Below are 21,732 nucleotides of genomic sequence, written 5' to 3'. Positions count from 1 at the left end.
GGGGCTTCTCGGTAGTAGCACCTACCCTGTGGAACACCCTCCCATTAGATGTCAAAGAGATAAACAACTACCTGACATTCAGAAGACATTTGAAGGCAGCCCTGTTCAGGGAAGTTTTTAATGTGTGACATTTTTATGTATTTTTAATCCTTGTTGGAAGCCGCCCAGAGTGGTTGGGGAAACCCAGCCAGATGGGCGGGGTACAAATAAATTATTATTATTATTATTATTAGTCTGCCACTGATGGAAGTGCTCCTGGTTGTTATTTATGCAAACAGGCTGCCACCAATCAGCTGCCTGGTGGTATCCACAACCCTGTCTTTGGCCCAGCCATACCTTTACCTGTCCTGCACCTGACATGATCTAGGGGTCTTAGCAGACCACAAGCTTAACACGAGTCAACAGCGTGATGCAGCAGCAAAAATACCCTCATGCTATTCTAGGCAGCTATGCTTGTCACTGAAGCTTCAGCTGTCAGAATCCCAGGATTGTAGAGTTGTAAGGGACTTGCTGATCAGAAGGTCGGCGGTTCGAATCCCCATGACGGGGTGAGCTCCCGTTGCTTGGTCCCTGCTCCTGCCAACCTAGCAGTTCAAAAGCACGTCAAAGTGCAAGTAGATAAATAGGTACCGCTCCGGCGGGAAGGTAAACGGCGTTTCCGTGCGCTGCTCTGGTTTGCCAGAAGCGGCTTAGTCATGCTGGCCACATGATCCGGAAGCTGTACGCCAGCTCCCTTGGCCAATAAAGCAAGATGAGCGCCGCAACCCCAGAGTTGGCCACGACTGGACCTAATGGTCAGGGGTCCCTTTACCCTTTACCTTTAAGGGACCATGAGGGTCATCTAGTCCAACCCCCTGAAATGCAGGAATCTCATCTAAAGCATCCATGATAGATGGCCACCCACCTTCTGCTTAAAAACCTCCAAGGAAGGAGAGTCCACTACCTCCCAAGGGAAACCGTCTGTTCCACTGTCAAACAGCCCTAACTGTCAGAAAGGTCTTCCTGTTGTTTAGTGGGAATCTCTTTTCGTATAACTTGAATCCACTGGTTCAGGTCCTACCCTCCAGAACAGGAGAAACAAGCTTGCTGCATTCTTCATGTAATAATAATAATAATATAATAATTTATTATTTATACCCCGCCCATCTGGCTGAGTTTCCCCAGCCACTCTGGGCGGCTCCTAATCAGTGTTAAAAACAGTACAGTGTTACATATTAAAAACTTCCCTGAACAGGGCTGCCTTAAGATGTCTTCTGAATGTCAGGTAATTATTTATCTCTTTGACATCTGATGGGAGGACATTCCACAGGGTGGGCACCACTACCGAGAAGGCCCTCTGTCTGGTTCCCTGTAGCCTCACTTCTCGCAATGAGGGAACTGCCAGAAGGCCCTCGGCGCTGGATCTCAGTGTCCGGGCTGAACGATGGGGGTGGAGACGCTCCTTCAGGTATACAGGACCGAGTGACAGCCCTTTAGATATTTGAAGATGACTATTGTATCTTCTCTCTTATTGTATCTTACCAGGCTAAACATACCCAGTTCCCTCAACCGTTCTTCATAAGGCTTGGTTTCCAGACCCTTGATCATCTTTTATAATACTGCAGGTTAAAAGCTGGCCTTCAGTAGCTCCCTGAACAACTGGAATGCAAAAGTAAAATAAAATAAAAAGTGGCATTAAAAAACAGCTCCATTCTGAACTAAGAATTTCTTTCTTGCTAACAGTGCTCATATTTTTGAGATTAATGGCTCTTATTCCTGATTATGAGAATCTGATCGGCATATTAATCAGTTATAAAAAACATACAACAGCTGCTACTTCGCTGCTGAACTCATTTTGAGTATGTAATTTTTGATGAGATATTTGTTATAGAATAGCTCTTCTATTGGGTTTCTCCCCCACCGACATTATTCCAGCGTCTGTTATAGTTTTGCACATGGAATGGGGTGAAGGGATTTTTTTTTAATAAAAAAAAAATGTTCAGCAGAAAATATGCAGTTCTAACTGCAGCACTTCCAACAAACAGCACAGTCAACATAAGGGGGAAACTGAGAATCTACTTGCAGGTTTAATAATTTCAGGAGAAATGGGTTGAAGGCACACACTCTAGAAGTTTTGAGGAATGTCTCCAAATGGACAGCCAATCTGCACCAGTCTTTACCAACGTGTTGCCATCCAGATGTTTTGAACTACAACTCCCATCAGCCCCAGCCAGCATGTTGTAGTCCATAACTTCAAGTGCAGTAGGTGAGTGAAAGCTAATCTATGCTTTCACATAAATCATATGCAGAGTTTAGACTGCAGATGGTGTAAGAGGTTGTTTGAATGCTTCTGCCTGCCATAGGAAGACTCCCTTGTGTTGAACATTAGCACCTCAGGAAGAAGATTAGGTTGGTGCACTAATCCTGGAATGGATAGGGAGATTTTGATGTAAGGAATATTTCATACCCTCTAGCATTTAATAATAATAATAATAATAATAATAATAATAATAATAATACCCTGCCCATCTGATTGCGTTGCCCCAGCCACTCTGGGCAGCTTCCAACATATATAAAAACATACACGAAACATTTAAAAACTTCCCTATAGAGAACTGCCTTCAGATGTCTTCTAAAGGTTGTATCATTACTTATCTTCTTCAGAAACCAGGACAGCTTCTGTAAACCCAGGACTGCTCCTGCAAAACAGGGACACTTGGAAGGTCTAGCATTTAGACATAATCATTCCTCCCACCTATAATCTGAACGGTCAAAATGCCAGGAAACACCTTACTTGGTGATTTATCTGAATGTGCAAGTTTGCACCAATATTAATCTGAAACAGAGTTATCCAATTCACTTCTTACCCATTTAGGCTTAAGGACCAGTTCAGATCACACCTTCAGTTCTGTTACTGAAGAAGAACCTTCTTTGTGATGGTAAACAGAACAGAAAAATAGAAGCTCGAGACTGAGGATGGCAGATCAAAGGTTTGTTTTACTTTTAAAAAAACGTACTGCCTTTCCATTAGCAACAAGCTAATGCACATCGTGTAAAATCAATTGAAACTGCAAACGCCTTAAATCTGAATAAAAAACCCTCAGTTTGAAATCAGCAGGAGTAGCACACAGCACCGCTTAAGTTTTTGCCATTTTCCTGAGCCGTAATCTGTTTTAGGATGGACACTTCAAAGCATTGTAATGCACAGAACAGCTTGCCATATAGGCCATCCCATAGAATTGAACCTCTGGAGGTGCCATGGGCACTGCTGAGATAAGAATAATGTTGACGATTTATTATTTATATGCCACCCATCTGACTGGGTTGACCCAGCCACTCTGGGTGGCATCCAACAATTTATAAAACCATGGTAAAACATCAGACATTAAAAACTTCCCTATACAGGGCTGCCTTCAGATCAGGGGCACCGTTGGAGTGGGCAGGGGGTTGAGGGGTCCCCAATATTTTCAAGGAGGGGGCTGGCCTCCCCCCAAAAAATCTTTGGCGACCCTTAAAAGGACATACCAGGGCAAATACACTTTGCTCTGCTGTATCCCTTCGACAATCACCCTGGAAGGCGCTCTATCGATACTCAAAAGATGCTGTTATGCCAGAACTCGGTCATTATGGAGGTGCAAATAAGTGTATTGTAAATAAACAATATTCCATTACAGGTAAATTATGCAAAGATAACCTTTCTTTTTTCTAAGAAAAGCAAGCCTGTAAAAACCATGGCAAATGCATTAACCTGCTTTTTCAAACATTTTCCTATTTTAATAGCTGTTTTTAATAGCAAATTATGTAGCAAAAAGATTTAATTGCATTCCCTGTATGTCCTTTTGTGCAGAACTAGATATATATATATTTTTGTGTGTAGCTACGATCTATAAATAACACATATTATTTATTCAGCTATATACCCCTCCTCCTTAACACAGGTATTGTGTTCTTTAGATAAGCATGCCTTAGATTTATGAAGATGGCTGATTAGACTTTGCTGAAGAATTAATAGAGGTTTGCGTATATGGATATAAAAGAAAACATTTTGGGGGGGATGTATCTCATGTTAGAGCAACAACAACAACAACAACAACAACAACAACAACAACAACAAAACCCCCACTTTGCACTAGGAATTTATGCTGTCTGTTTTTGCTGTAAGAATACTTGGCTTTCAAAGTAAAAATTGTACCATGCTGCCAGAAATGGCGTAAAGCTGCAATTCTATGCCCACTTACCTGGGAGTAATACTTACTGAACTCTGTGGGACATACTCCTGAGTAGAAAGGTATGGGACTGGGCTGTAAGATACACTGGTGTCAAAAAAATATACAATTGGTAGTCCCAAGGTGGAAAAATCATTTAAAGGTAGGCAACACTTTGCATGCTTTCTCAGGAATAAGTCTGTGTTCATTGGAGCCTACTCCCAAGCAAATATATATAGGTTTACCAACTATTCATTCGTGTATTATATTCAGTGCTTTTTTTCTTAAAAAATGTTTAGGGGTACTCTCATTTGACTCAAGAAAATCACCATTTTATAGTCCAAATCAGGACAAAAAATACAGTAAATGGACAAAAGTACAAATATTCACAAAATGTTTAGGGGTATGCCTACCCCCCAGGAAAAAAAGCACTGATTATATTTATATCTCATCTTTCTTCCAGGGAGCTCTGGGTCGCATACACGACTCATACTCTCTTAGCAACCTGATGGGATAGTAATAATATATAATAATTTATTATTTCTACCCCACCCATCTGGCTGGGTTTCCCCTGAATACATGAAAACTTAAACTGTGGACAGGGTAGGTATGGTCAAATATGTCAATTTTGGTTTCTATCAGTTTAGCATTTTTGCAAACCTAAATACAAATTTCTGCAACAGCGATATCTTTAAGCCCTTGTGAAATTCATCATCATTTTAGCGTGATTTTCTCCTAGCATGCACATTTTTGTATGCAGTTCTTCCTCCTATGAAAATCTTTGCAAAGCTGCTTCTCCTAATATATATAATGTGGGTCTTTTTTGGTATGTTATTGTCACCGATATGTGAATTTATTTGAACACCTCTGTACATGCATTTCAGTAAAAGGTAAAGGTAAAAGACCCCTGGACGGTTAGGTCCAGTCAAAAAGTATCGCTTTCAGGCCGAGGGAGCCAGCGTTTGTCCACAGACAGCTTTCCGGGTCATGCAACCAGCATGACTAAACCGCTTCTGGTGCAACAGAATAGTGTGACAGAAACCAGAGCGCATGGAAACGTTGTTTACGTTCCCGCCACAGAGGCACCTATTTATCTACTTGCACTGGCGTGCTTTTGAACTGCTAGGTTGGCAGGAGCTGGGACAGAGCAACGGGAGCCCACCCCGTCTTGGGGATTCGAACCGCTGACCTTCTGATTAACAAGCCCAAGAGGCTCAGTAGTTTAGACCACAGCATCACCCACATCCACATTACTTGGCTGGAGAAGTGTGCTGCGACATTTGGAGAAGTGTGGCTTTCAAAGGATGGCGCTGCTTCAGTGCCTATTGTTTCAAAATTGGTAAGTTTGCCTTTGAGTGCGATCTGAATCCAATTCCCCCCCCCCATCCCTAGGATGGAGGCAGGAGCACCCTCACAAGCCACACCCCTCCACAGTGTGCTCATGAGTACCTGTTCCCACCTGTGCCTCTGACCATGTGCATCTCCCCATATGGAGCAGAACGCAGGATCCACGTGGAGGGTAGTACTTGCATTCAGCAGCAGAGCAAGCTGATCGGACGTCTGGGGCGGCGCGTGTGCCCTGTGCCCAGGGGTGGGGCCAGCTGCCTGTGGGGGCGGGGCGAGCCGGGGCAGGACGCTCCGTGGGGCCTCCGAGGAGTTTGCCTGCCTCCTCCCACTCAGCCGCCCTACAGCTGAGGGGGAAGCAGAGAGCGGACCGTTCGGGGCAGTGTGGACCCTGCGAGCGCCCAAGCCACCACGCCACTCCCAGGAGAGACGTGTGGCTTGGGCATGCTGCAGGCCCCACTGTGAGTGCCACCGGGCATTTTGTCACCCCCCTCAGTGGTGACACCCAGGGCGCACCGCCCCCACCGCACCCCCTTCCTCCACCCCTGCTTGCATTCAAGCAAACATTTGCCAAGCCCTTCCCTGCTCAACATGAGAAGGTCAGGGTAGGGCAAACATTGCCTTGAGCTTGAGGGCATGGCTTACATGCATGCAATTGCCACCATCCACAGTGTGAATGTTCACATATTTGGCCATGCCTGTAATGAATCCTAGGCGGCCTTTGCTAATTTAGGATTCTTGCATCGGATATCTTTGTGTCCTGGAACCTGATATCTCTTTATGTTCTGAATGGATGCTCCGATTCACATTTGTGTCAGGAAATGCCCCACAATGGTATTGCACGTGCAGAGTGCTCCTTGACGCTGGAAAGAAGGAGATGACGATACCTTATACAGAGCTCCACGTCGCCTCACAGCCCTCTAAGAACGTTCTCAGTGTTTCATACAGTGGCTCATTTATGCTGAAACCTGCACCCATGAAATTATCTGCTAAAGGTATTTGATTAATTGCAATCACAACTCATGGTGTTTTGACGAGAGAACCTTCTTGTGGTTGTAAGAATTGTTTTCATGCAGGTTATGCCAGTAATCTTACAACAGCAAAGAAAGCGAAGTGATATCTCAGAAATGAGTGAAAGGGGAAAGCAAATGGACTCTGTGTAGCAAAGACTTTTGAAACTAACTGGATTCCATTTCTTCACTTTGAGAATTCACTATGAGAATTTAAATTAAAATGACATATGTTACATTTACTCTCTCTCACTGTGTGTGTGTGTGTGTTTATGTACACACAAAAACAGTGCTTTGGGATCAATGCAGAAGCACCTTATTTATGCCACTAAAGCCATAAGAAATTAGGGAACAAAGGAAGCTGCCATTGGCTATTTATCTGGATATTGTCAATACTGACTGGTAGCATCTCTCGGGGGTTTCAGGCTAGGGAATGAACTCGAGACCTTCTGCATCCACAGCCGATGTTCTATCACTGAGCTACAGTTCTCCCCTTACACTTCTGCAAGGACAGGCTCCTTTCTGTTGGTTTTGTTGTATTGACTGCCTTTTTGGCTGTGACTAAGGAGAGACCTGCCATGAGAACCAAGTGGGTCTCACCCACTCCCAACAATAAACAATCCGAAAGAAAGCTAAGTTGAATCAAAGAACTAGACTCGGTAGCTGTACAGCAGGCACACAACTTCTGTGGATTGAGAGCAGAAGGGGTTTATGTGGGATATTCTCAGCTTCTCATGTTACATTTGTTCTTTCCAGTAAATCTATCGCTGATTGAATAAATGCATTCATTTGCCTGCTTCCTTTTCACCATCCCGGCCCCTGTCCCTCTTGATCTCAAGGCATGGGCCAGAATGTTCTATCTCCATGTGCTCCAGTGCTTCACACTCAGCCGACTGGAATGCCTTTTAAGAGCGATACACCCCCAGCCCTATTTTTGTCTGTTGAAATGTCTGGTTGTTTGATAGCTGCAGCGGCAGTGGCGGCGGCAGCCGCGTGAAGTTCACTCCCCAAGCAGCAAAGATTGATTTCTCCTTTGAGTAGCCCATGCTCTCCACAGAAGTATCCTTTCCAGTTATGTTTTGAAAGTCATCAGACATGCTGTTATAAATGATCACTGGCGATTACGGGAGATGCTGCAAAATAATAGTGAGCAGAAGAGCATCTGTAATTTCCACGGCTGGTTTGCAATCATCACTCAAAAATGAACCCTGTCTGAATGGTAAGGCAAAACTTTTCCTCCACCACTCCTCCGCCTCTTCCCTCACTCCTCCTCTGTTTTTCTGTGCTCTCTAACGTAGCTGAAATAGATACAGCCTCACATGAATTTTTATGCAGAACTCCAGGCAAACCACTGTAGAACTATCTCTCTGTGTGTGACATTCAGGGCATCTTTTGGATTGAAAAGGCGAAGCTTCTATATGCAACTCCAAGGTGGGTTTTGGCTATTGCCCAAGTGTTGCCCAACTTCTGTGTTGTTCATGATGTGACCCTAAGGAAGGGCTGCTCTGTGACTGACAGAATCTGAGTTCTTCCACAGGGCTTCAGGCACCGTGAGCCAAGGACACAGGAGGAGGCAGGGTTCTTTGATATTTGCAAAGAAGCTGAAGCCACACAGTCCATAATATTAAAGGCAAGACCCTACCTAGCTGGGCAGGAGAAGCTGGAGAACAGATCAGGAAGGAACATCAGGAAACAAGTAAATATCTGGCAGGGAGGAAGAAAAACAACAGCCTGGAGTGGGATTAGCTTGCTTTGATCATATGACTCCCTAACTCAGATCACATGACTCTGAAATGCAGGTTCTGGCCACCAGCAGCTGTTGCCTATCTTGAAATATGAGACACTAATATCAGGAGCAGGGAAATAGCATCTGGCCTGCCAGGGTTGCAGGTTTGAACCTTGTGGCATCTTAGTTATTGTTCAAGCTAAACTTCATGCAGGTTATTGCTTGGAGCTTTTCAAACTGTTGAGGCATTCCGGTGGGCATTAGAGAAGTAGGCTTCAATATTTTCAGTGGAGGTGTGGCATAAGCTATACATCAACAACTTCACTGGTGGTGCATTTAAGCTAACATCTTATGGAGTCATCACTGAATTTTGGGTGGTAAAGGTAAAGGGACCCTGACCATTAGGTCCAGTTGCAGACGACTCTGGGTTTGTGGTGCTCATCTCGCTTTATTGGCCGAGGGAGCCGGCGTACAGCTTCCGGGTCATGTGGCCAGCATGACTAAGCCGCTTCTGGCGAACCAGAGCAGTGCACGGAAACGCCGTTTACCTTCCTGCCGGAGCGGTACCTATTTATCTACTTGCACTTTGACATGCTTTCGAACTGCTAGGTTGGCAGGAGCTGGGACCGAGCAACGGGAGCTCACCCCGTCGCAGGGATTTGAACCGCTGACCTTCTGATCGGCAAGTCATAGGCTCTGTGGTTTAACCCACAGTGCCACCCACATCCCTATTTCGGGTGGTAGTGAATACAATTCAGGTTTTATGTTGTGGGTTCGCGGCTTTTAAAAACGTCGTTGGGCAATCAGAAACCTGAGATGCTTTCAAGAATCCTATCCATGAAGCATGCTCAACATGTAATGCTCTGTATATTCTGGTACAATGTCTTTTTTTTTTTGTAGAAAACCGCATTCTCAGTAGTATTATAATTATTTTTGTACCAAACCACTTGTATTCTCACAATTTAGCCTTTTGCACCAGAGATTTAGGAATAGCATTGCGGCTGGCGGCAGCAGTGTGGGGAGGAAGAGGAAAGCCCTGCTCTCCCTGTTTCAGAGCTCATGCGGTCATTCCACAGGAGCAGATTATAAGAAGACGTGGTACCACTGGATAATAGCCAAAAAAGTCCTACTCAGAGTAGACCCATTGAAATTAATGAACCTAAGTTAGGCGAGTGGATCTACTGAGTTCTGCATTGGTCACATCTCATCTGGAATACTGTGTCCAGTTATGTGGACATTTTGAGGACATCAGCGAATTGGAATGCATCCAGAGGAGGACAACAAAGATGGTAAATGTCCTGGGTATGTTTAGCCCAGAGAATAAATGGTTAACAATCCTCACATATTTGGAGGTCTGCCATGTAGATGATGTTGCTCCAGAGGGGAAAACCTAACCCAGTGTTTCAAATGACAATGAATGCTCTTTAAACATACAACTTTAAGGTTTATTTGTAATTTAATATTGAATGGATAAACTGTGGGCCTTTGGATCTTGTTGAATCTTGACCCTCACTGAAATCTCTTCCCCCAGCCCTGCCACTAAAGGGAATCAGAAATGATATCACATCATATTGATTCTTCTTCGGACTCGGTGAGACAGTGTTTGTCTTCATTACAGAAGCTCTGCCGTTAATGGTGAAGCTATCCTGGAAGTCCAATCAGAGGTAGAGTCGGAAGCGAAAAAGTTAAGAGCGAACACAGTCTAAGGGGAAATATTTTGATAAGTGCTGAACCGTAATGCCTTTGGATGGTCTTACAACCAGTTGGCTCATTGGTATGAGTTTGTGAAGTTCATTCTTGATCCAGATCAATAAATCTTGAACCAACTGAGTTTTTATAATAGAACTCATTGAAGAAGAAAACTCCACGGATTTGATTGCTTTCCCCAGCTTTTGAAACGTAAAGAACAAACGCAGCACTGGAATAAAGAGTTTATTCTCCTTCAGTTTGAGTCAGTGCAGTGTGTATTAAGTCATTGTGCCTGATTCATAGTTCTTTGTCGTCCTGCCCCCCCCCTTTTTTGTGAGCAACTAGATTGGGTCGCTTCTAAGATACAGTAGCCAAATGTTGCAAGCATGGCTTAAATGATACCTTGATGTCTTCGCCAAGGATTGCACCAATATTTCCATTATATGATTATATCATAAAGGCTACTACCTTAATTTATGTTATCCATTCCTACACTGTACACTCAAATATTACTCACTTTGTTTGATGCAGCTCGGGAGTACAGTTTGTAGATATCACCAGGGAATTTTTCTTCAAGTGTTCCCAGTTCCCCTCTTTATGTTATAAAGCACAGCTCTGCTTTTCTTGGCAAATAGGGGTGCATTTATATATGCAGCGGCAAGATATTAGCATGGTCTCAGCCACCAAATTTGGTTAAGCTATTCCACGGTTTCCCAAAGGCTCCTACAGTTTGCTCCCTCCCCCATGGACTTAGCTCACTGGGTGGTGATATGGGGTAGAACCTTCTTTGTTGTCACTCCCTGACTTTGAAATTTGCTTCGCGGAGGTATAGGCTGCAGAGACCTTAAGGGGCTTCTGTCATCTAGTTAAAACATTCCTGTACAGTGGTACCTTGGTTTGCAACCACAATCCTTTCCGGAGGTTGTAACCCAAGGTGCGCTTTTGCCAATGGGGCCTCAAAAAAAATTGTAATCCAAAAAAAAGGGGGGGTTGCAAACGGGGACACGCACTTCCGGATTTGACGTGTTTGTGTTCCGAGCCCCAAAACCCATTCCTCATGGAAATAAAGACACAGTGGAGACAGAATTTAGTTTAAATGTTAATGGGCAAATTTTTGGCCACAACTTTATTGAATACACAAATGTGATTGGCATTGACTTAGGCATTGGTATCAAAACTATATCTGGCTCCTGCCCACCCTGCAGGAAGTCTGGAGGGGTTAACCATCAGCAGGGGGATCTCCATCCATGTATATTGACTGGTGCTCACCCCTGGGGTTCCCGGAGGTTCTGGCATGGCCCTAGCCCCTCTCCGGGCTTCGGACGAGATCCAGACCCCTGGATTCCTTTAACGGAATACCCTATTCATTGGAGGGGCAGGTGATGTCCGCACCCCCCTCCCCACATTCCCCTAAACCAATGCCTAACTGCCAAACCTTACAAAGTTGTGACGATTGCAAAGAGTTAGGCAAAAACCAAGTGGCCACAACCAATCTGCCACATTGGGAAAAATTCCTACCTGGCCCCCGTTCTAAAACAGGTGACCAACCGAAGTCCAAAGCAAGGCCAGACATGACCTAACTAACGGGTGGGTGGGTGTTCGGCAGCACGAAGGAAAAGGAGGTCCCTACATCGCGCTGCCAAATAGATACCCCCAATCTCCATCCTTTGCCACGATGCCAATTGGCTAAAGGCCAGTGACATAACTGTGGCACCACCAGCTTGGAGCGGGGCAAGCCCCACCCACAAGCTGGTTGGGAAGAGTTGCAGGGGCATAGCACAACATGGACCCTCTGTTAGGAGGATCCAACTTGTAATCCAAAACATATGCAAACCAAGACGTATGCAAACCAAGGTACCATTGTGTTAGGGCAGGGATAGGAAACCTTCTTCAGACTGAGGGCCACATTGCTTTCTGGGCAACCCTCTGGGGGCCACATGCCTGTGGTGGGTTAGGACCGGGGTAAAAGTGGGTGGGGCAATGAATGTAAATTTTACCTGTAGTGTAGGCCAGTTTCTTTTCTCCTTGAACTCAATACAGCATCATTCCTTCTGGTCCCTCGTCCACACACCTTGTTAAATCTAAACTGTGCTTGCCTCTTGTTGCTACCAGATTGACCAGATTCTAGTACATTAGTTTTCTACCCTCCCTGCACATCCATTTTTAAAGGTGGGGAAAGAAATTATTTCTTGAAACTCTGACCCTCTTTTAGCCAAATAGCCACATTATCTGTACAGTTAAGAACATAATGTTGTTGTTGTGCTACAGCAGTATACCGGGCTTTACATGATGCAAATTTTACAGCTCAAGGGTGTGAATATGTTTGCGGCAGAAACTGAGTGACATAAAATCCTGCATCTCAGATGCAAAGCAGCTATTTTCATGTGTCTGTCTCCATTCTACAGATACCCTGTAGCATGGCTTAGGAAGCCTAATTTCTTTTTATCGGTGGTCTGATTCTCTCCCCCCCCCATAAGATTGCTGAGCTGCTTCATCCTAGACTCCTCTTTCATTTCAGTTTCTTATATTTAATTTGCTTCATAGTCTTATCATTTGCCCAAATCCTTTGTTCTTTGAAATGCCTTCTATATGTATTTGATTCTGTTAGTTAAATCCACTGGCATCTCCCCTTCTTCTGTCCTCTTTTTTTAAAAAACAAAACAAAACCCAAAACCAGAACCAAGAAATTTAAGCATCTCCCAACTCTGGTCCCCCCCCCCCCACCACCCAGATGCATTTCGAAAAAATCATTCCTAGAGAGAATACAGAGCCAAATTCCACGTTTCAATTTGCAGATGCTCTTGTCCTTCCCTCTGCCCATCTCTCCACCTTTGTTCTCCAGACTGTTAGGATGTCCATTAACAGTAATAGGAGCTTGTTAAGCAGGTAAAAAAAGACCATCCCTTCATCTCTCCAGCGCTTCCAGAATGAGACCATTAAAATGTAAGGAAAGGGAGTTCTACTGTAATGTGAAAAATTGAGAGTGAGAGAGAGCAAAAAAACCTTAATTTTGATTTATTAGTGAAACCATATGCTGCTGCTAAGGAATGAAAGCCAGGCTGACAGTACTGGGATATTAAAGCCCTTTGTTCGCCCACAGAGCAGAGGACTGCCCAAAGCGGCTGTCTTCCTTCTGCCCTGCCAATTCCCCTCATCTCCTCGCCAGTGAGACAGGCTCTCAAGAGGTGATTTCCTCCTCCTTCCTCTTTTAATCATTGGGCCCTGGGCTGAGAGATGGGTGGCAGTTAGAAAAGACTGGATTCCTTCACCTGCTTTTGCAGGCGTGTTCCATAAAAGAAGCCAGATTACCCATCAGCGTATCTGCTGCCCAGTCACATGCAGTGTGATCCAAAGCAGGCTTACTAGGTAATGAGCCTCATTGAGCTCACCAGGACTTATTTTGCTGGTCTCGTTCTGTAATGGTCTCATTCTGGAAGAGCTGGAGAGATGAAGGGAGGGTCTTATTGTGCTAAATGTGCTTAGGATTGTATTGTCAGGAGCGTCTGTCTGCCAAGAAGAAATGGGGCCCCATCTCCTAATCAGATGTTGAGTTTTTAGTTGAGTTTTCAGTGCAGAAATGAACTCATCACCATCATCATGACTCATTTGAGGCAATATGCTCAGTGGCAGGTTTGATCCCTGGCAAGGTAAGGTAAAAAGGTAAAGGATCCCTGGACACTTAAGTCCAGGCAAAGGCGACAACGGGGTGCGGCGCTCATCTCACTTTCAGGCCAAGGGAAGCCGGCATTTGTCCACAGACAGCTTTATGGGTCATTTGGCCAGCATGACTAAACCGCTTCTGGCACACCGAAACACTATGACGGAAACCAGAGCGCATGGAAACACCATTTATCTTCCTGCTGCAGTGGTACCTATTTATCTACTTGCACTGGTGTGCTTTTGAACTGCTAGGTTGGCAGGAGCTGGTACAGAGCAACGGGAGCTCACCCCGTTGTGGGGATTCAAACCGCCAACCTTCTGATCAGTAAGCCCAAGAGGCTCAGTGGTTTAGACCACAGCTCCACCTGTGTCCCTTTTTGATCCCTGGCATCTGCAGGTAAGGCTGGGAGAGTCTCCCTGTCTGGAATGCTGGAGAGAAGCTGCCAGTCAGTTGTAGACCATATTGAGCTCGATGGACCAATGGCTTGATTCAGTGTAAGCAAGAATACTTGTTGCCAGAAAATGGAAGGGAGAGGAGATTCCAACAAAGGAAGAGTGGCAGATAAAATTAATTGAATACATCCCCACTCATTTCTTCACTACAGATTGGAATGTTTTCCACTCACATGATATCCAGGAAAACAGCATTGTTTACTAGACCCTGCAGAACACCTTAATTTTACACAAGATTTTGTCAGCAGTGGGGATTTGTGTTTGAATACAATGAATTTGCTAAAATGACAGAATTAAGTAGGAATCGAACAAACCGAAAGTTCAGTAAGGAATGGGAGTGTTATAAAATCTACTTTAAAAAAAATTGTTCACAAGCAAAACTTTTATTATGCGTTGACTAATGTTTGCAAAATACAAAACAGAGACTATAATTAAATCATCAAGTATTAAGAAATGAGAAACATCTAAAGAAGGCACTTAATTACGGAAAAGTATGACTCAAATTGAGGTGGAAGGAAGTCATCTCAAAAGAACAGGACGTCAATGATTGATAATTTAGAATATCAATTATTGGTAACTGGTGGAGGGAAAATATGTATTTTTATGTTTTTGGTTATCTTTATTTGTGGTTCGAATATTGGACTTTTTTTCCTCGTGGTTGTATCTAAGAAGCAAAATTCAATAAAAATTAATTTTTTAAAAAAGATTCAGTGTTAAGGCAATTTCCTATGTTCCTGTGTTGCTTTTCCCCTCTTGGTTTCTATGATGGGTGTCTAGGAGGGGGATTTACCTACTGCACACCCAGTTTGGAAACACAATGGTTTCTTCCTGATGGTGAAGAAAGTGATTGGCACCTCTGCTAGCAGTCTGCTTGCCTTCTGCTCTGGAGGAAAAGCCCTGGTCTCCACACCCAGCACAGAAGGAGGTGAGATCCCAGAGAAGGAACCAAGCTGCTCCATCTCTCTCCTGACAGCTAACTTGCTCACCTAGGTCATCTAAGGCGAACAGATGAATAGTTAAAAACAAGGCTGGAATATAGTGCATAGTTTTCAATGCATATCTACGTGAAGGAAGGTTAATATGCAGGTATCATTGGTTGATATCAGGCAGAGCTAAATAATTGCTTGCAAATGTGAATTAGATCATCTTTTTTTTTAAAAAAAGTCCAAATAATCAGAAATACTTGCTAAATAAAGATAATGATTATGGAAATCATGTTGCTTTGAAGGCTGATGTTGTTTTTTAAAAATATCACATTTGGAAATGTTCCAACCTTGTCAATCACATCACATTATTTAAGATTATTGATAGTAAGCAGACTGATGGGACTGGGTGGCAGACATCACATTACCTACAGCAAGATGTGTTAATAGGATCTATGCGGCATTGCATTAAAAAAAATACTTGATTTGCTCACATCTTGGGTGTTTGCACAGACAAAACAGTACCTCCACATGTAGCTATATGCAGAAGATACTGTTCACGGGCAAAAATAAGGTTGGTACAAAGAGCTACTTTCTACGCTCTGAGGTCTATAGTGCTTGTTTCTGCATGTGGATAAGCCAGCCTCTGGTTATAGTCTATGCACCCAGTTGTACACCATGCAAAATATTTTCTGTTGCCCCTGCACAGTGCTGACGAAAATACACATCCCCACTTATTTCTTCACAGCAGATGGGAATGTTTTCCACTCACATGCTATCCAGGAAAACTGTACTGTTTACTAGACCCTGCAGAGTACCTTGAGTTTACACATGATTTTGTCAGCAGTGGAGTTTTGTGTTTTTCAAAACTTATTTTCTTTTTCAATCCTTGCATTGACCCTATATGGATGGTTCGGCTGTGAACTAAGTCATTTCCACAAGGCAACCAAGCGATCTTCCAGGTTGAGCAACCCAGAGGAAGGCTGCAGTGGTCTCCTTCAGCAAAAAGTTGTCCAGACTTCAGGACTTTTATATTGGACAGTGGCACTGGATTGGCTCTCTGGTGTCACCTGACTTCCAACTTGGAAGGATTGTGACATATTGTGAAAGGGTCAAACTAGAGATGATGTGGCAGATTTGTGACTGGAATACCTGACATCTTCTGATTTCATGAAAAGAAGCCACACTGGGGAGGATGATTTGAATTGTGACATGACATGTCAGGAGCCGCATTTGACCTTTTGTTCGTAGACCATTATCTGACTTAAATTGCTGTTCCCTTCAAGGTGCTATTAGCCACAAATGAGAAGAATTAAGCTCTTAAATTAAGCTCCCCCCCCCTTGAGGGGGAGATATGGATTAGGTCCATGGTTTGGAGATAAAGGGTACAAGTCATCTTCCTCTAAACCTCAGCCCCAATCCAAATATCTCATTACCTTGTGGCTACCTTTTTGTAAAATAAAAAGACACCAGTAGTTCCAAGCACAGTGTTCCCACCTTACACTTCATTAGACCCAAAGTGTCCCAGTTCACATTGACTGCAGTTCTTTCCTCCAGCCAGCAGGGGCACTAGCACAGTGAGTAGGTTGACCACATGTTCTACTTTACCGTGGGCAGTCTTCTATTTTTCAGGGACTGTGAGAAGAAGTCCTCTGTTTGAAGGTGTTCTCTAGTTGAAGGTTGTCCAGACAGAATCTGGTTGAAGAATAAGGAACCACGAAGAGGGAGAGCAGGATCCTTAAAGTTGCTCATGAACAACAAGAATCACCCCGTCTAGACTGAGCAGAAAGTTGGTATCTATAATGGGATATATCCCTATTTAAATTATAGAAATTATTTGTGAATTTGCACCTGGACCTATAAATATACAAATTTTATGCAGATTGGAATAATCTTGAATCTTTTTTTCTGATGATGGAAATCCTCTTTTGTTGCCACTGCACAACTGGCATATCCTCCAACATTTATCCAATGACAATAAGGACGTCCTATTCCATAATAATAAGAATAATCTTTATACCCTGCCCATCTGGGGCGGGTTGCCCCAGCCACTCTAGGTGGCTTCTAGGATATATAAAAACATAAGAAAACATTAAACATTTTAAAAAACCTTCCCTATAGAGGGATACTGTCATATGCCTAAAGGTTTATAGTTACTTATCTCCTTGTCTCAGGGGTTGCATAACTCTGCACCCTCCAACATTTCTCCGATGAAAATACTGACATCTTTAGGAAAAGCAAGGCATTCCAGGATCAAATCAGAAACTGAGACAGCTTCTGTAAATCTGGGACTGTCCCTAAGAATTAGGAACACTTGGAGGGTCTGACCTTGATGCCCTAACAGTGAGTCAGTGTTTGATCTACAGGTTCAGGCCCCTGAAGCATCGGAGCTAAAATAGCCCAAAGGAAAAGAAATGTATTTATTTAACTCTCAGCCCCACCCAGTGCTAGATTTACGTATAAGCTAAACAAGCTATAGCTTAGGGCCCCACTCTCTTGGGGGCCCCCAAAAAAATTAGAGTGGGGGAAAACTGGATGTATATTTCCAAAATATAAGATAAAAAACCAAATAAAATAAAACCTACATACAGCAACAGTGTTTTGTGTTGTGTAGGCTCCTATGATGTAAGTAATAGGCTCCGCCTGCTAGCCTGCTCCCTAAAATATCACTGGTTTGCTCATTTCTATATATATTCTACATTCTGCATGTGCAAATGGCTTTAGATACCTATTAGGTTCATAAATTACCATACAGCATATATTCAACATCAAAAACAGCGACAATTTGTTGTTGACAAAGGACAGCTAGACATATAAAGGGCCCCATGACCTTCAGTAGCTTAGGGCTTCATCAAACCTAAGGCCGGCCCTGGCCCCACCACTTAAAATGACCTCAATCAATTAGCCACCTTAACATTTGAGTTGCTTACCGTGCTTTTTCATGTATAAGACTAGGTTTTTTTAACTTTAAAAGAAGGTTAAAAATCTGGGGGTGTCTTATACATGGATAGTGCATATGCCCATTTTCTAAATTTGGGGTCCCCAAAAGTAGGGGACGTCTTATACATGGGGGTGTCTTATACATGGAAAAATATGGTAATCTACCAATTAAGCCAGTAAAAGCTTGTGGCCCTATCATTTCTAAACGAAGTATGGGCAATTCCACTGGAAGTTCAGAGGAAGCATATTTTAGATGTGGTGAGGACATACAACCCAAACCGAAATCCTAGGTTTTTATAACACACACACACACACCCCACAAAACTATCAGTGCTTCTCAACAGCAGCTCACAAATTACTCTATCTAGGTTGGGAGGCATTCTTGCCAACTGTTTTATGTAACAACGCAAGATTTGCAACATGAAAACACTGGTGTTAACCAGGGGTGTAGCTAGCAATTTGAAATTGGTGTGCTCAGCAGTGGAGCGTTTTCTCCCCATACCCATAATCCTCCAAGGTAGATGTGGCGTTACAGATGCTATGATCACTTACACAGCAGGTGCAGTTAAGATACTGATATCAGAGATGCTGATAGTGGGGAAGGGAGGGAGAGGGGAAGCACATGCATCTCATAAGAAAACATTGCCGTTCCTCAGGAACGCAAAACCATGTGCGGCGTGCATCGTCTATGCTGGGTCCACGTCTTCCATTAAAACTTGGGAGAACTCTTTTATCAACTTCTCCATGCCCACTTTATATGCCTGACATTAGTCTTCAGCCCTTGCTGCCGTCATCTGAAGGCCCAGTCTGGAATCCACAAGTGGGACAGAAGACAATGGAAGAGTCTAGCATACCTGGGCTTGTGGAGCTGGAAGGTACCCTGAGGATCATCTAGTCCAGCCTTTCTCAACATCTGGGTCCCCAGATGTTGTTGAACTACAACTCCCATCACCCCTAGCTAGCAAGGCCAGAGCTCAGGGATGATGGGAGTTGTAGTCCAACAACATCTGGGGACCTACAGGTTGAGAACCACTGATCTAGTCCAACATGCGATTCAAGAATATGCAGCTGTCCGTGTGGGAGTGGAACCTGCAACCTTACTATTAATCCCCTTCTTTATGTCTGAGTTACTGGTGCTGGCTTTTGCGGGGAGTGGAGTTAGTACTTTTATTATTGTTGAATTGGAAATAGAAACGTCGGAAACTGCCTTATAATGAGTCACATCTGTCACCTTCTGCATGAGATACGGTTCTTCTTCAATAGATATATATTGGAGCGGGCAAAGATAACAGTGGCTATGGTAATGGGAGTGACAGAAAGCCACTATGTGCTGGGGACCTGGTTGCAGCGACTTCTTGATTTTTAAAGTTGGTGCTGAGACAGTGGAAGCTTCTCCAAACCATTTCACTCCAGTGCTTTTATCCCCCAGCCTCCAAGTCCTCCTTGTGATGGTGAGGTGGGGTGGGGGGATGAAAGTGGTCCAGGGAATGGTATGATAGTGGAGAGTTAGCAACCCTTTAGCATTCGAGCCCCTCACCCGATGCCAAGCACCTTCCGTCGTAAAGTTGCTCTGTAAGAAAAGCATGGATCAGAATGCCTGTGATGCAAATAGTCGCTTTATGCCCATTTTATGCCCCTCCACCCACAAAAGCCCATATTACATGCAAGACAGGAAAATGAATCTCATAGTGTGTGGCCTTTCCCCAACGCTGACAGTTAGCTGAGCCATTCATTTGAAAGCTCATTGTAAAAGGAACAATAGAGCCATGTACCAGTGCTGCCAAGTGAGCCCCAAAAGACATAAAATAAGGGAATATGAAGAAAGGGCGGGGGGAGGAACTGTGGTAGGAAGGGGAAGGAAGAGGCTTAGAAGCAAAATACCACCATCATACACACACACAAAAATTTTATATATAATATTTCTGTACTTCTGTATTATAAAAACCCGCAAGGCAGTTTGCATCATGAATGCTTATATGCAACAAAAACCACATAAAATTTTTGAATCAGAGGCATCAACGAAGTATTAGCAGAAAGATTTTTTCTTTTCTTTTCTTAAAAGTGTCTGCAGAAGCTTGGCAGCATAGGAAAAGTTTTCAGCAAGCATTTAAAGGTTGAAACAGAAGGTGCCTGCTGAATCTCTCTGTTGGCAGAGCCTTCCACTATGTAACTAGTCTCTTAGCTAGTATATGCTTTCTCCGGCACTAATTAGCTGTTGAAGTTGAGTGAAGGAAGAAGGTAGAAGACAAGAGTACTGAGGTCAAAGTCACAGCGCCCGACATTAAGGATTGGGTAAAAGGTTGATCAGAAGATGTGGATCATATCCATACTGTATATTTAAAACACTCTTATCCCACTTTAGCAGTCATGGCTGGGAATACTGGGAACTGTAGGTTGTTGAAGGTGCGGAGTGTTGTTAGGAGACACAGGCAAGAAAAGGTTTGGTCAACTGACCAATCAGCTATGATCGCTCACAAAGTGGAAGCTAGATTCAGGTAGGTAGCCGTGCTGGTCTGACTCAGTCAAAATAAATTAAAATTTTTTTTAAAATGTCCAGTAGCACCTTAGAGACCAACTAAGTTTGTTCTCTAAAGCTGGTTTGCTTCTCCTGAAGCAAAGTTCTTAACCCAAGATGCTATTTCTGGGTTAGTGGAGTCTGTAACCTGAAGCGTCTGTAACCTGAGGTACCACTGTATAACACAATCTTCCTGTCATAATCATATAAAGAAAGTAGCTCTCTGTATTGTGAAAATACTCTTTTTGGTATTGGTTAATAAAAATAAGACAGGATCTGTATCTAACTGCCTGATTAAACTGGTCTAGCAAAATTCATGGTTCAGGCCTGAGACTTATGAGAACAACTTTGCTATCCCCATTGAGCCAAGAGTATGAGGAATTAAAGGAAAGATTTGATGGCAAACCTGCAGGGAAGGAATTCCCTCTTTTTAGGTTCCACCCAAAACTTGAACCTGAGTATCTTCCCCAATGAGGCAAGATCTGTACGGGCTTTCCATGTCTAAGGTTAAACTTGTGGGGTGAGGAACAGAGGGAAATAATTTAGTTAGGATTCTTTTTCTCTTGATAGGATGCAATAGCTTCTATTTTCATTTTCTCTCTCTCTCTCTGTGTGTGTTTGCCATAGTTGATTTTTGTGCCTTTAATTTTCTGAATGCTGTTTCTGGCCCTGAAGATAGGAGAAAGTGACATAAATCCCAGGCAGTCTTGATCACTGTCACCCATGTCGTGAACCTTGCTGTTACTATAATAGGGTTTTAAGCTTTGCCATTTATGGACTTGGACTGTACTGAATTGATTGCCTAGCATTCCTCAATAGTTTTGCATCTGTGTTGTAGCTTCATGGTGGCTTTACGGATATAATTTTTATATATGTTGCTTTGCATGTCATAATGTGACCCAGTATTTCAATCAACAAATAATTGAAAGATGCAAGAAAGTGCAAGGAAAAGAGAATTTTTCCTTTAGGTTAAAGGCTGGGGAGCCAGTGAAGTGTAGTGGTTAGAGCACTAGGCTTGGACATGAAAAATTCAGGGTCAGATCCCTTTAGGCTGAAATAAGTTTGCTCCCAAATATCCTGCTTTGAATTATGAAAATGCATTTATATACGTTATACATCTCTTTAGCTATGATTGATATAGAATGGCAATCGCAGCTGATGTCCCTGTCCAAGTCTAATGCTATATGTAATCCCTCAATTATTAGTTTTGTTTGAAATTTTAAACAAGAAATAAATAATGTTGATTTTAAAACATATTCTCCTCTGAATAGTTACATTGCATATTCAA

This window comes from Podarcis liolepis (genome assembly GCF_965112155.1).
Source record: "Podarcis liolepis genome assembly, chromosome: 17".
NCBI classification, from domain to species: Eukaryota; Metazoa; Chordata; class Lepidosauria; order Squamata; family Lacertidae; genus Podarcis; species Podarcis liolepis.
Note: the sequence above shows the minus strand (reverse complement) of the source record.